We start from the raw sequence: 17,225 nt of genomic DNA, 5'->3' as shown, positions 1-17,225 counted from the left end.
ACAGAGCCCTCATGCAGAGTCACTCGTGGGGATTCCTGATCCCTCTGACCTGGTTGTATCGTGTTATCTCAGCATGTGTCCAAGAGCAAAACATGGAACAATAAAAAAAGGATCCATGTCATGGTTTTCATAGACCATCTCCTTTACTTCCACACAGTTTTATCAGACAAAACATTCAGACAAATCTGCTCCATTTTGGACTAAATCTGCTGATTTCAACGTGATCAGTGCAACTTGTTGGAAGCAAAAGTAAAAGGCAAGTTCTGCTTTCACATACAGAGACGCTCTGTGAACTTTGGCACACAGACACACACATCTCAAACCGGCTCTGTCATTTTGGACTACTGAAGACATCCACAGACAGTGTGATGTTGTTGAGGCCTTTTAAAGCTCCTGTGAGGAGTTTTCTGTTTTTGTAAAATCTAAATCCTAAGTCCAGTCTATTTGACTGCTGTGAGTTGCTCTGTAAACTTCCTTGGCTCTGGCAGAGGAAGAGGCGTCCTTCAGCACGTTATGGCTGCTCATGCACGAGCACGAGCCTGGGTACGCAATGTGGACGTGGCCTGTGATCGATGCAACACTCGACAATAGTTTTAAACAATTGCGGATAAGGGTTCACTTCGGTCGGATGAAGAGGTCGAGTGTTTACTCAAGATTTGGGCGGACGTGAATATTCAGAGTAAGCTTAGTAAAACCCACATGACTTCAGAGGTTGTTGGGAAAATCCAGGAGTGTTAGCGGGGCTGTGTGTGAGCCTAAAACGATAAGTCACAAAGTCAGTGAAGTCACAGTCATGTTCTCTGGGTTGTTCTCTGACTCTGAGTCCGCCCTCCTCGTAAACAAAAGAAGCTTCATGGTGATGTAAAGCCATGTGTGTGTCGTATTACAACGTGATGATGTGTGTAACCGTGCTCAGGCCTGGTCAGGATCGATTGTGAGTGCAGGCTGGCGGGGGACTGCGGAGGGGGGACAATCGGGCTTTGGCACAGGACAGTTCCAAAGGGCCTAGTGAAAGTGCGCCCTAATTTGCGTTTTTTTGTTTTACCAAAAATCCCATCCTGCTTTCTTCTAGCACTCAAATGCATCACTCATCCTTGCCAGGAAGGATGTAAAAAAAAAAAAAGGCTGTTTCTGCAGTGTGCTGTGTCTGACACCCACCCTGCTGCAGCAGTGTGAGGCATTAAAATAACAACATAGATATTCTCCTTCCTGATGGTATTGTTTGCTTTTGTAGGTCATTAAGAGGCATCAGTTTGCATTTCTGCTAAAAACCAGTTGAACACTCCAAACATGAAAGCTGACTTCAGAAAGCTGCAGGGCTGCGCAATTAAATCACACTTTCATTGTCATAACGGTATTGAGCATTATTAATAAAACACGTTGCAAAAAGTCTGACTTCATTGAAATAGATAAGAAGAATTATTTTTATGTTAACGAGAAACGCTTTCTCACTCAACATGTGTCGCATATCTGTGTCTGCGTCACTCTCCTTTTTCTGTCTTCTACTCGTCTTCTTTTTTTTTCATTCATTGGGCTCAGGTCCTGTCAGTCCTGTCTTTTCTGCAACACCTGAGGAGGAGGACATACTAAACCAATCCTAACTATATTATTTTTAGTGTTTAAAAGCTTCTGTCTTCATATGATTTGCTTCTTGCGAAAGTTGTCAAAGATCCCTTGTTCGGCTGAGCCTCCTGCAATAGCTGCTACATGCATTACTCTCTCCCTCTCTCTCTCTCTCTCTTTGCACGCTCAGACAAAATACGGCGGCCCAGGAAGCCTTGATTAAAGCACTTCCTGTCTGACTGGCCCTGAGGATCAAGGAGCTCGGCGGCGGCTCGAGTGTTATTTTACCCACACGGCTCTGAGAGGAGGTCGCCTCGACTTCATCCAGTGGAGTTTACGGATGAAATGTGAGAAGCTGCTGAGGGTCTCTGTTAATCAGAGAGCAGCGTGAGAGAGCAGGAGTGTGGGCGAGTGTTCATAGTGGCGAGGCAAGAATGATATCTTTGGATTTACTGTGTTAAAACCCAAAAATGTGTTCAGAGGAAGAACATTTGCACAGTTAAAGGCGTAAATCACAGTTTACTTAACGGGTCAAACGCGAGTATTACAGGAGAATTCCAACATTTTTAAACCGGGGCCATATTCTCATATATTTCTGTGTCTAAATGACAAACAGGTACGAAGGTTTTACATTGCTCCAGTTAAGTGCTTCAGCATGCAGCTGCAAAAAATGGTTGTTAATGACTGCAGCATAATCCTAGAGTTAGAGACGTCTGATCAAAGTGTTTCCACTAAAAGGTTTTGTTGTTGTGACTCACAAACTCAGGTTGTTATTCAAAGTGTCTAACATCATCACAGAAAGGATCCCTGCAGAGATAGACCCTTCTTCTTCTTCTTCTTGTTATGGTAAGATCCTATTTTTACAAGATTACATCATTCTTTGCGGAGACACCACACTCCATCAACAACAACAACAACAACCATTTTCACTTGCGTAACAGGGACAGCTGATCGACGGCTGCCTTGTTCCTTTGATTTGTTGTGGTTTGAAACACAAAAGTAATATGTTTTAGGGCTCTGTTTTCCCTGCACTGTTTGTCCTTTTTTTCCTCTTTTGATTGCTCCAGCTCTGCCCAGGTGGAGCTATTGATTGCTCAATGAACTGCACCTGGCCTCGTTACCTCTCCAGAAAAGGGGGGGGGGGGTGTGCTGCCTCTCAGACAGGGACTTTGTGTGTTGTCTTGTTGCTTTCGTCCTTCGTTGATCTTCGTTTACTGCAGTATGTAGCTGTGTGTTTTAAAATCTTTAAGATGTTTTATGTGCTTTATTGGGTCAAATTGTGAAAAGTTATTAACCTCATAAGGCTGCATCAGGGTGGGACGTAACAAACACAATAGCACAAAAGAAAAACTAATAATTTAATGCTACTGAAGTTTCTAGTATTTTGTGTGGTAGGAAGCGACCTGAGGAGAAGAGGCCTGAGCAAGATAAACAAAGGTAGTAAACATTTTAGCTTGGTGTGCAGAAGTGGACTTAATTACCAACAAACACTTCCTGGAGATAAAAGAGAGACTGGTGCCTCCATCCAGAGGAGCTGCTTATCAATAAGGCAAGGCAGGCAACTGCTTGGGTCCCTAGACCAGTAGGGGGTCCCTGAGAGCCCACAAACTTAAACCAAAGCAGTGGCCAAAAATGTGCAAATTTTGCAATGACAGTAGGAAACCTCCCTAAGGGCCCCCCCATCTGACAGCACTCACTCTCGTTGCCCTGCTGAGCGTTGCATGCATGATTGCTGTGAAAACCAAAATGTATCAATGGAAGTCAACAAATAAAAATGGAGAGAAATTACGCATCTATAGGAGAGAAAAAAGAAACAGGAAGAGGAAGAGGAGTAAGCGTCGGGACAAGGGCAGACATGATGGGGATTGGCTGTTTGGAGGGCCCCCCCAATTTAATTTAGCCTAGAGCCCCACCAGACTCTAGAAACTCCACTGACTCCAATCTTTCATATGTTGTGACCATGTTCTGAAAGATTGATGGAACAACATAAAAACATGTGATTTATGAACTATTACTGCTAAACTGGTTGTTCTAAAGGCGGAGTAAGTAGCATTGTTTGATGCAGCTTGTAAACACAACATTTAATCAATATGTAGCTGTTAGCTTACTCTTAGACCACAAAGTATGTGAAAATAGGTCCCAGATGAAAATAAAATAAAACAGAACTACCCTCTGAATCGTGAGCAATGAATTGGAGTCGATTAGCCTAGCTTAGTAAAAAGATGGAAAATGTAGATTTTAATAAGTTGGCAATCAAAGATGTGCAGTGACGGAGACATTCCCAGTGTATTAACATCTACTTCGCTGAGCATGCAGACATTTTATAGCATATTTTAGTGTAGCGATATAACTAACACAGACATGTTTCTTCACCGTCCCCATGAGAGTTGTTTGCATTTAGAACTTCTCCTCGCTGCCCCTTGTTGCACGTAAACTGCTCCTTATGTAACTGTTGTGTAACAGCAGAGGGTATTTGACACCTTTAATTAAATTTGTGGAGGAGCGTGAGCTGTCACACGTCTGGCGTAGTCTCCCCCTCAGACTCTGAATCAGCAGAGGACGCTCCCTCCGACCGTCTAGCGCTGCAGGAAGTTTCATCTGGGGCCGCCAAGCTCCTGAAGCTGGCGGACCACCGACCTGTGGAGGTGACAGATGCTCCTGTCTGCTGCTGTGTCAGTTTCATGAGGTAATAAAAGTGCTCTGGCGTTCTGAAAGAGACGTGCGGGTTGTGAATTCACCAAGAGGGAAAGAACACCAAAGAGGAAATAAAGGCTAATCGTGTAGCCGCTAAAGTACAACATTAAACTCCCACTATATATCATGTTGGAAATAGACCATATTCACCCTGCAGCCAGACTCTGGAGAGTTCACTACAGCACACACACATACAAAAAGAGCACAGACGGGAGTCTTGATCACAGACTGTAAATACACATGGACAAAGCCTGAGTGACGTCACCCACTGGTTTCTGAAGGGCTATTTTTGAAGGCCTATCCATGGCTGGCGGTTGCCATCTTGGAAATGCTGACTCTTGACAACAGGCAAAGAACTGTCAGCAGTGTTAAGGTGCCTTAAGCCTCCTGACTAACCGCTACAACACGGCTGCTTGCATTCAGATCGCCCCTAATTTTCCACAACTCCTATCCTTCATGAATTAAAAAACGGGTGACTTGTAAAAAATGTCAATCCCCGTTCAGTGTGTGCCGATTGAATGAATGAACTAATCAGACCAAAATCAGGTTTGAACCAGGCCGTGAACATGTTTAATTCTGCTGTCAAAACGGATATTTTAATAAGAGGTGTATGGGACTTTGGGGTCTTTTGGAGCCAGCCTCAAGTGGACACTCGAGGAACTGCAGTTTTTTGCACTTTCACATTGGCTTCATTTCCCAACACCGGAGGTTGTTGCTTGGTCTTGATTGATTGATCATATTGAATCATAGTAGGTACAAACAGACTGATAAATAACTCATGCACATAGCTGTTGTTGCACTTGCACAAGAGGAACAGGAAGACACACCACAAAGACAATAGTGCACAACCAACTAGCACAATCATCAGGCACCTGGGGGAGAAGAAATAAATCTCCTTCTGTAGCAGCAGTTGTCTATATTTGATGTTTAAAAATTGCGAAACAAAGATCTAAATCGCTGATTTATGAATGTAAATGTTTTGTCATTTAGCTGCTTCCAAATAATCTCATAAAAAAGGTGTTAATGCTTGAGGCGTTTTTTTTGTAGATCAAGAAAAAGCTTCTCATTTGCTTGCACTTCCGTTTTTTCTTTTCTTGAGCTCTGATTCGACGATGATCTGATGCGTCAGGTCCCTGAAGCGTCATTTTACTCCGAACTCAGGCTTGTCACAGCTCCAACGTACACCTGAAGCCTCCACCTGTCACACCTATTCGGCGTCAGAGTCGGCTGGCTTCCTGAAGCGGATCCAACAATCACACCTACTTCCACCTGACGTGACCATATTTGGCTGTTTGGGAGCCCCAGGGTGAAAATGTGTTCCCATGATGGGCACAGATTTGACATCCGAGGTGCAAATTCCAAAACTGTAAATAACTGGATGATTGTAAATCACGTAGTGAGCTCGAGGCTTGGGGCCTATCTGCTCCCTTCCATTGAACTATCAGCTTGTTAATTAGTTAAACGTCAGCGTGCTGGGCGGCAGAATTAAATTAACTCTACAAACTTAGCTGATACATGGGGTTACTGGTGCTAACATCTTGTGCTTTCACACATACACAAAACTTATGGGGCCGTATTCACAAAGCTTCTTTTTTCTAAGAATTTCCCCTCAAAGTTAAGACTAGACCCTTACTAGGATAAAAGTAATTCACAAAGTGTATTAGCCCTTAAGAGAGCTCCTCAGGTGTTAAACTGTGAGGAGGAGTGAGGAGGACTTTTAACAGGATGAAGAGTTTCTCAAGCAGAGGAGGAAACAGAGAAATGTTCTGTAAACACGACATGAAAGAATATTATTGAATCATAGTCGAGGCAGAACAGACAACAAATTATTTATGCTGACATTTTAATCCATCGGTGACATCATTCAGTACAAAGTGAGACATGCATGTTGAGTCACTCCACATGTGGTTACCTCCACAGGTGCATCCAATCACTAATTAAGACTCTTCACATGATGACGTAACGATCAGCGTGTGAAGAAGCTGCTGCACACGCAGGCATGTGATTTACAGGCTATAAACTTTTCTTCTGAAGTACTTCTTGCATATTATCACACAGATGCTAATTTCATAGTGTTCATCATTTCACAATGTCTTGACTTTAAAAAGTCGACCACGCCTCCTCAGTTTCTGTCTCTTTCTCGTCCCTCTGAGAATGTTCCTAAATCAATCCATGTTAGGATTTTTTAAACTAAGTTAGGAGCTCTCTGAGAGGATTCTCAGAATGTTTGTGATTACGAGCCCTGATCCTGACGCTGTCTGGTGAATGTCATCCCTCCTCACTCATTCTCTCCACACTTCCTGTCACTCTGTAGCTATCAATGCAAAAAGCCCCAAAAGTAATCTTTAAAAATAACATTTTATTGTCCAACATTAAAGCTCCAGTGACTAACTTTTTGTTTATGTCAACTTTGCACCACACAAAGGACATGAACTACCTCTTATCTCTTTACTGATCTGGTTCTGTCTGGCATCAAAAATAACCATAAAGAAATAATCAGAGTTCTCAATGATGGGCTCGTTTGTTTGTGAAGGGTTAAAAAGTGCTTTCATACATGCAGAAAACTCTGCACTGAGCTGCATGTGTGAGTACAAAGGGCCTGACTTTTTCCTGCCCTTGCTACATTTCTGCAAGAATTCACTGTGCCGATGTGTAAACGCTGCAGGTAAAATCGAGAACAATTCACCAGGATTAGGTGGGAGGGGCTGAGGTGTTTTGCATCCTGTGAACAGTGTGGTGTGACCTCAAAACACATAATAAAACTGGTACATTTTGTTTTCTGTTCACATGCAAATAAGTTAGAATAAAGCATATGCATGGGTGTTTTTCTTGTTTTGTTTTGTTCCAACAGAACATGAACCCTGCTCAGGTTTTACACAAGGTTCATTTCCATGCTTTTCATCAGTCTGAGGTTTAGTTATGTAACTCAGGAAAAAAGATCACCAGGATCCCTCTGAGGCCGTTGTTACACAACAAATGAGACAACCTCTCATTACCACAGCCACACTGCTTTACCTGCCCGTACAGGCGTGTGTGTGTGAGGGCACATCTGTGTGTTTGCACGGTCAGAAGGTGAAGCTAAAGCTCGCCCTGCAGCCTTTAGGTTTTTTATCTTTTATCCTCCATTCATGAGTCACTCCACAGTTGGCTTTTAGAACACCAGGGAAGGCTTAGCTGCGGCGAGTGACGAGCCAAAACACGGCCAAGTCAAACATAGGTCTGACTCGAGATTTGGACCAACAGAGAGCAGCTGAAGCCTGCACCTTCCATCCCGTCATACTGGTGTTATTTACTGGTTTCAGTGCCAAAGTGGTGGCTGTGGTTTGCAGGGTGCATACCGTTCTTAGCTGGCGCTGACATCAGCACGTCAGGATGCCAGGTACAGCGATCATTCTGTTCTTTTTTTCTCATCCAGATGCAGAATGGAAACAAATCCATCAACCCTCAGGAGCATTTTTTTTTTTTTTTTTTGTTACCAAACTGTGTTTTTGTTTTGGAGTTCGGTTTCACAATCCATCATCTGCTCATCAGTCTGGTTCTTGTTTTGGCTTTCCGTCATCTGAACATATTCTGTTTCTCATTTACACATGTTGGTATTCTCTGTTTGTGCGCTTCTAATTATATTTCTGAATAGTTTGTGCCGTTTCTTGTGTCAAAGGAACCCCCGCATTTAAGTGAAATATGATTTTTTTTTTCATGACCCAGTTTAAAATGATCTAAATCATACAAAGTAGGCTGTATAAAAGATATAAATCCTTCATTTATTTTGCAATAGAACACTTTGGGCCCGCCTGAGTCACTAAGGATGGATGACAGCTGCCAATAGCTCTTTAAAAATGTTGCATCATTTGGCCCCGCTGTCTGCTCCGTCTCAAAGTCGAACTCATTAGCATACAGCACAAATGATATTCAGGCACAAAAACAAACACCCCAAAAGTTGTCCTGCTGTGAAACACGCATGTTTCATGGTGCGGCTATGCCCCGGCTGTGGGAGATGTTTGTTTGCATATTCATGTTTAAATCTATGTAAAATAAAAAAAACTTTTAAAAAGCTTTTGCATTTCTTATTTTTGCACCAAAAATCTGAAACATCCATGTTTGTTGTCATCATGCTGTTTGTTTGTTGAAGATGTCATTGTGTTGCTTTACATGCATTTGAGTTGAGGTGAAAAATGGAGAAGCCGGTTCTACAGCTTGTTGCATACTGTAGTCTTCTTCAAATTGATCACAAACAAAACAATAACGACATGTCCAGCCTTGATTGTTTTTGCAACAGAAATCTTGAACTTCTGTCTTTTGTTTCTTGATTTTGTATTTTTGTTCTTGTTAAAAACGGCCATGTGTGGGGAGCCAGACCGCTCTCAGGGTTAAAAAAAAAACAACTTCTGAAACAGGTTTAAGGTTTTTGTAAAGTCATAGGGAACTCCTCTGAAATCCAGACTGATGAAAGTGCTGCAGGGTGGGCTTCTCTTCAAAGCTCAGCGACCCGAGGCTATGCGATAGATTTTGAAAGAACTGTGGAAGAAAATGAAATTTCATCACAGGATTTACTGTCCACTTTGTCCAGAAGCTTCTATCGTATCAGCAGCAGACTTTATCGACGGACTGTTACCTAACATTGAATATCAGCGCAGAGTGTTATCAGGAAACCAATATGGTGCTCTAACCCCGTCAGCATTACGCATCAAAGCAGGAGGAAGAGTTCAGGATGAAGATGTGCTTACAGGCTGGTTCAATCTGCTGCGTACTGAACAAAGCTCAGGTTAACATCTACTCTGCTGCAGGGCATGTGAACTGAAGACCCTCTGCCTTTTCAGTCATGTTACCGTCTGTTTAAAATTTAAAGCAGCGCTGTGTTGAATGGCACATTGTGTAAAAGAGTTTCTAAGTGTGACAACCCGCACTATCAATCTGCATTTAAGTATCATTCATATAAGATCTGAAATGCCCTGACACACCAAGGAGATCGCTTGTCACCCTAGTTTTTGCGGTGCGCCCGGCTCCATCACTACCCGGGTCGGGGGGAAGTTGGTAAGAGGACCTTTAGAGAGTTAGAATCGTTTTTAGCGCTCTGTTTTGGTCTTCAGTCTTTTAGTCCACCAAAAATAAACCTTAAAAAAAAAAAAAATCGGTGTGTCTGGGACTCTGCTCAGGCGGTACAGCAGGCGTCCCATGTACAAAGACCCCAGTTGACTCAGTCACGTGTTGAAGGTTTGACTGCTGACATCATACTTTGTGTTTCCGGCTAATAACATTCACACTGTTACCACTACGACTGGCATTAAAGCTGTCAATCTGTTGTTGTTTCTCTGTTGTTTTGTCTCTTTTCTATCTCTCCTCAGATGGATGTTCAACGTGAGTCTGAGCCCAGACCCGACTCTTTTTGTCTCGAGATATCATGCCAAACAAATACAGACTGATTGATTGGTTTATTATAGTGATCTGTGATACTGATCCTAACCGAGTCCCTGAAGTACACGCTCACTCTGTGGCTCAAAATAAAACGGAGATATTTTGCGACTGCTGACTTCAGATCTATTTTCAGATATTTCTCCATTTTTTTCCCCTGCTTATTATCACCTCATAAAACGAGTGTTGCTGCATTATTCTGGGATCATTCCCTCAACAAAGCATGACACAACAGAAATACACCTCGACACACACACACACACACACACACACACCTCCTATGCTGAATTTAGCTTCATGAATAGCAACTCTGCGTTTAAAAGGTAGATTACATCACTCTTGTTCTTTCAATAGAGCACTCGGCATGTGTTAAGATGTGTGAGAACAATGCACTTCTGAAGGACACACACACACACACACACACACACACACACACACACACACACACACACACACACACACACACACACACACACACTGTACATGAGCTCATGGTGTATAAATGGACATGTTGTGCTGTGTGGCTCCTCTGTCACCAAGCGAGATGTGTCTCCCTCCCTCTCTTATCCTCCCTCCCATCGTTCCGCTGTCTGCCACTTTACAAACAACCCGCTGCTGCTTTTCTGTCCCTGCAGGTACCCATCCGAGCCTGAGAGCTCTGGGTACAGACTCAGCACAATAGGTACAGTGTGAAAGAAGATGAGGGTGAAACGAAGGAGCTGTCTCTGTCACCTGTGATCGGGACAAACGGGCCACACAGACGCTGTGTCCAGGAAGTCGTGTGATCTGGTTTCTCTCTGATAAAGTCAAATATGTGGACCTGAAACTGAGATCCAATCGTGTCTGCAACCATCCATAGAGAGAGAGACAATGCCACACAATGTAACCGTCATAACTGTTAATACCATCTTTAAGTGTGTTTACAAAAAAAAGAAAGACAACTTGTGAGCAACATGAAAGCAGCAAGGTCAATGCAAAGTGGATGAATCAAGCGTCCTGAATCATTAAAGTACAAAAATAGAAAGAACATCTTCTCGTCTAAACGAGTTGAAATTGTCTTTTCTTGAGATCCTGAGATTGTTTCAGACATTGTCGATCCAAACTCCATTTAAAAAAAATCTCATTTTAAAGTTTTTGCTCCTCCTCTAGAGGACAAACATGATGAAACCTGAATGTAGACATTTGTAAAAATCATTTTGATCCATTCATTGCCATAAATAAACAATAAAGCCTTGATTCAAAGGAGACCAAATTGTTGCAGTTCTCCTTAAAAAAAGTTGAAAATGGGCCAGCATTTGAGAAAACAAAATGGTCAGAGTGCGCCCCCCCCATACAGAGGCTGCAGTCTTCGTCGCTGTGATTCTGACCTCGGCCCTTTGCTGCATCCCCGACTCTCTCCTCCCAACATTTGCTGTCTCTCTTTAGCTGCCCATCTAATAAAAAAACTCTCAATCAAAACCCTGATTTAAGTATGATAAGGAATGAATAAACCAAGCTGCATATTAAGTTAGAAATAACATTTTTAAAAGCCATTTCTTTTGCCATTCAAACTTAAATGCACGTTGTTATTGCAAGGATTAAAAGTAATGAGGCAAAGAAGTCACATGAATCTGTGTTTTACCCCAAAAAAGCAGTTAGTTTAGGTCTTTTAAAATAGTTTTAAAATGGTTTGTATGTCTTAGATTGAGGAAAAATCTTGCAAATCTTAAAAAAAAAATCAATATTTGTAAATCTTTGTATTTCAATATTTTAATTTTTTATCTCAAACTTGCAACTTTTGAGAAAACAAAAAAAAACATAGTCGTTTGATGTTTACAGTAAATGTATAAATATATTTTCCATCCCATGATCAATCAAAATTATGTAACCTTCATATTCAAACGAGGTGAAAGGACGTGTACGTGCTGTAATGTGTGCACAGTAGTGATATTGTTGTATATACACTGAGAGCATGTCGGTGTTAGGTAAAGGGGGGGGGGGGGGGGGGGGGGGGGGCTGACCTCACGGTGTGGGAACTGAATGTGCTGAGGAGGGTTCACAGCTGCAGAGACTTTCGGGTCTGGAAGACGTCAGTAAAGCAGGTCCAGCAGGTCGGGGTCAGAGGTCAGAGGCTCTTCCTCTTGATAATCTGCTGCAGACAATAACGGGTGGATTTCTCTTCAGATATCATCTTGTCATTCCAACAGTTTGTCTCAGTGAGTGATTTGTTTTTAAGCCTGTTTGCAGTTTTAAAAGTTGCTTCTTTGTTTTGAGCGAGGAACATTTGAGCTGCTGACGTTGATTTCTGAACACAGAGGAGAATGTTGGCTGACAGGTGAAGCTGCAGCATGTTAGGGAATTGAGATTGGAGGAGCCAGATTGTTTATAAACGGTGTTCATGATTTGGAATTTCTGCTCTCAAGTAATTAAAATAATGAACCTAAGTGATTACAGGCTTTGTAATAAATCAATCGCAATTAATGCCATATGCAGAGAATATGAGAATGATTTAATTACAGATACATTTACTGCACAATCCTGTTTCTGTTCTTTATCGAGCTTCCACATTTTCATTTTGCTCTGTAGGCCTACGTCATGTTTGAAGAGTAAATTCACACTTTACTGTAGTCTGATCAAGATGCTTTCCTTCAGTTCTCCCCCATCCCCCCCACACACACACAAACACACACTCACTCGCGCAGTGTGTATCTCTGTTATCTGCACGAGACCGCTCGCCTCGCCCCTCTTTCTGTTTGCCATCTCTCTCCGTCTTCATCAGATTGTTTTGTTGGTCTCAAATGTTTAGAGGATGAGCTTCTGAGCGGCATCAAAGACGTTTGAACCAGCGACCAGGAGTAGATTTATATTAAACGCACAGTCTGTAAATTCCTCCACCAGGGGGCTCTTAATCAAAAACAAAAAGATGGCGTCGAGGCTGTAGGGCAGGGCTATTGAACTCTATTATTCAGGGGGCCACATTTTCAGAAAGCTAAGGACCCAGGGGCCAGACAACAAGCCAACCACAGCGGCACAGGGCGCAAAAAGCCACTTTCCCCATCAACAACTCCCATCAACGGGCCAGTCTGATGTCATCTGCGGGCCGGAGTTGGCCCCTGGGCCGTCAGTTGAATATAGGCCTGCTGTAGGGGAATCATGGGAGTGATTCATTTAGCTACAACAAATCAGTGGACTACAGAAACAATATTGTGGTGAAACAAATACTTCACTGAGAGCTAACACGATATGATCGTCATACTCAAGCTAGCCTGCAAGCCGTTGTCATGTGCTCTGAGGCACTAAGCACATAACAGAAGTTATTTTCGGCTGACTGCACAAACAACTTCATATATCAGTGGAACTTGTTTTGACAGTCGTCTTCATCCTCCTCCTCACCATCCTGATTATCCTCCATGTTTAGCATCATCATATCATCCACCATGTTACCGATCAGCCTCCTCATTGCTCAATTAACAGTCTGCGACACGCACCATTTATATCAGCTGTTCTTTAGGCATTTCCCTCCACAGCTGCCATGTTAACTAGCATGTTAGCATTATCATAGCTGGAATTAGCAGAATGTCATCGTCACCGCTAACATCCTTCCTCTCATGTTTCTATGAAAAAAGCAAAACACAACCTGACCAGCAGCTGCCTACCAGCTGTAGCTAACGTTAGCCCATGAAGTAGCCTGCTTTTAGCTTAATGCACTTGCAACAAACTGTATCAGTGAAGCTTGTTCATACGGTCATCCATAAGATTCTCCTCATACCATATTTGGCATCACCATATGGTCCACTGTTTTGCCAATCAGCACCCTCATTGCTTGGATTGAAGGTCTGTGGACTGTTGTGAGTGATATCAACAACTTTTCCTTTTTCTTCACAAAAACAAAACAAGTCTTTAATCAGCGTTAAAACACCAAAAGTGAAGCACTCTATGAGCACAACAGCACAAAACACAAACCTTACCAAACTGATTCAAAACTTTAAGTTACTGCTAGACCAACATCAGCCTGAACTGTAATCAGAAACCAACCAAATGTCTGATGTCAATGAAAATAATTATTATAATTCTATTTATATGAGTCAGTTCTGTCTTGATAATAAATGTCACACTTTAAAGTCCTTAAATTGTTTTCATTGCAAAGTCATTTGTGGGAAGGGGGGGGGCTGAGGCTAAAAATGAGGAGGTAACTGGGGCAGAGCACTTAAAGTCTGTCTGTGTTGTAAAGCGCTGAGGCTTACTTCTTCAACCCGGGCCTCTATGTTCAACTTGTGTTTGGTTTCAAACAACCATTAAAGCCTTTACAAAGTCTCAGAAGGACTAATGTATACAACAGGTTTTAGGGGCGAGCCGAGCAGAGGTCACGCTGAAGGATGGAGTACAGTAGATTAAAGTCTGTGTGTGTGTGTGTGTGTGTGTGTGTGTGTGTGTGTGTGTGTGTGAGCGAGCGAGCAGCCTTTGATGTGGGATCAGTGTGACTCCTGCAGGGTGAAGAGCTGCAGGGAGTCCTACGGGAGAGACACAGCTGCTGTTGTCATCAGAGGCTTTTTACTGAACCACATCACTCCTCTGTGTGTGTGTGTGTGTGTGTGTGTGTGTGTGTGTGTGTGTGTGTGTACAGTAAGCTTCTATGTGTGTTTAAAAGCATGTTTTCGCTGTAACTTGATTGAGTCAACATGGCGGTCATCACAATAGAGAAGTAAACACTGTCTCCGGGTTATCTCTGACAGAGTCAACACAACAGGACTGTGGAGACAAAGCGGGAGCGGCTCATCAGGGTTTAGATCTTTTATACGACATGTGCAAGTGTAGCAGCTCATCTCTAAAAAAAAAAACTACAGTCAATTAAATATTCTTGTGTCGCTCAAAATATGGGCTAGGTGTTTAATTTTGTTGGGTTAACGCTGGACACATCTGTGGTTCAAAAAAAGTGAAAGTGGCCGTTGTAGAGACAAACCCTGTTTTTCTGGTTTTATTGCCTGCATGAGTTCATGTTTGGGTTATATTCAACCTACGTCCACACTTCTATAAAACATCTGATACGATCAAGCTCTACTGTTATGACAGGAACAACATGCGGCAGTGCTGGGGAGGACATGTGTCTTTAAACGCTGCTCACATTTAGTCGTCTCCATAAAAAACAAAAAAAGGGGGAAAGCTAGACAGCATGTAAACAAAGCAGCACCCTTACACACCGATGCACGACCCTGCAGCCTCAAGAAATACACAACTAGATTTATAAAAAGCACTCAAATGAATATGATCAAGAAGCATTTTTGATATTTACACTTATAGTATGTCTCCAAAACATGTAGCCTAGTGGTGGCGTCATGCAGGATTCAATTTCACATCAGCAGTTTTTTAAAAGCTGTCATTTTACAAGAACATGACGATTATGGAGACTTTCTAACTCTGTGTTCCTCAGATCTCTTTCTTTTTAAAGTCCTATACTGAACGTTGCTTCCTTATTATAACTGACAAGGGGCGGAGCCAAGAGTGGCCTGGAAATCTGATTGACCCGGGCATGACATGCGGGTAAGGACTTGTGAGTCACATGCGAACACGAGCCGTTCACTTTGGGGACTTTCTGGACATGGGGCGTGCGACCTAATCACTAGGCCCTCACGTTGCAATTTCTGAGAAGTGTGGAGTGATTTTCTTTTAGAGTATACGGTCACAGTTTCATTCCACTTGTATCAGGGAAAATCCATTTTTTTATTTTGCAGTGGGGAAATCATTCAGGCCGTCAAATATCTGAACGCACAGATTCGGTTTCCATTTCGGCACTGCAGTTTTTAAATTCTAAAAAAAGGTGGACTTCTCCTTTAACACTTCCACTTCCCTATAAATAAAAATGGTACATTTGAGCAGATGTGATGCCTCTGTCACCTTCAGACCGGAGGGCGTATGGAGATCTACACACACCCAGGGCCCCTGCAGACAAAAAGAAAAAGTGAAGTAAACATTTACATTGATGGAAAAAAAGCCATATGCACAGAGCTCCACCTTGTTGGTCCAGATGACCTCACTGTGACACTGAAACCCGGTGGATATAATCACCCCATGCGTGTGTGTGTTTGTGTGTGGGGGTGCATAGTGTGTGTGTGCTACAGTATCTGTGTTGGTGAAGTCACATGTGTCGTGGTGTCACATGTACAGGAAGGACAGAAGCCGGGTTTAACTGAGTAAACACCGACACCAGCTCTCCTCTGTCTGTGTGTGTGTGTGTGCGCCTGTGAGTGTGAGACATGACATCCTTTATACACAGTCGTGTTTGAACAAATGTGTCAGTATGTGCTCACTGCTTTTTGTGCCTTCTCACTGTGATTAATCACCTTTTAGTCATTTTTCAGTGAACCATGCTGCTCGGCTCCATTCAGAAAGAAAAACCTTCAAATTAGGACGCAGATTTATGAATTAACAAACACTGCAGTCACACAGTCACTGCACGTGTAAAATGACATGCACAGCAGCACATTCTTTGATCATCACTGATATCCTAACAGTGAATGAATGCAATGTTTCCCCTGTTGTTTTGAGCACATTTCACAAAAAAAGAAAACATTTCGTGTTTCTGTGAAGATGCAACTTCTCTCTAAAAAAGAGACAAGGAGATCGTTTTCGATTTCTTGCTTGAGTGGGAATTACATCTGACGACTTACAGTGGGTCTCAGTTGGTAGAGGGGGTCGTCTCTCAACCAGAAGGTCGGGGGTTCGATCCGTAGCTCCACAGCGACACTTAACCCCAAAGTTGCTCTCTTGACTCTTTACATAGCAGCCTCTGGCAAGAAAATGTGCAAAGATGTTTCCCAAAATGTCACTTTAAAAATATAACTGTGCTGTTAAAAACATTTCCAACCACTGAACTCTATTCAGCAAAGATTATTTCACCTTGAACTTGCTCTGTGTTGTTTTTCTTGTGTTTATTTGTTGTTGTTGTTGTAGTTGAAGAAGTTGCCCCTGTGTTTGTTTCTTGAGTTCCAGCGTGTAACCAAAACCTGCTGCTGTGTGAGGCCACCGTAGTTTGTGTTCAGTGCTTTTAGCTTCATCAGAATAAACAAGATTATAACCTGGAGAGAGGCAGATATGGTGGTTTATGTGTGACTTTAACCTTTTTCTCATGGGAAAAATGATAGTGACTGACGCACAAAAAACAACACAAATACTCACACACAGCCTGGTGCAGTCCCACACTGGACAGATGATGTCATTCACCTGTGGAGCTGCAGGGCGACAAAGGCTCTTTTGTGCTTGTGCAAACACACACACACACATACTCACCATTCTTGCTGTGTGTGTCTGTCTCATGTGAGCACATTGAATTGAATGCACATGTGGTGGTTTGTCTCGGGGGGGGGGGGGGGGGGAAGTGAAGCATTCATCACCCGTTTCATTCATCAAACTGTGGAGAACAGTGAGAGCTGCAGAGCTGTCACAAAGTCACACTCGCTCTGTAAGCCGAGTTAACGAGTGGAATCGGGCCGGGTCAGGAGCAGGTCGGCAGGTTTCCCTCTCACACATCCAAAGAATTTGGGTTCAGGACATCCGTCTGCATGAAAACATCAGAGCCCACTTCA

Source organism: Labrus mixtus, chromosome 22 (assembly GCF_963584025.1).
Source record: "Labrus mixtus chromosome 22, fLabMix1.1, whole genome shotgun sequence".
Lineage (NCBI taxonomy): Eukaryota > Metazoa > Chordata > Actinopteri > Labriformes > Labridae > Labrus > Labrus mixtus.
Note: the sequence above shows the minus strand (reverse complement) of the source record.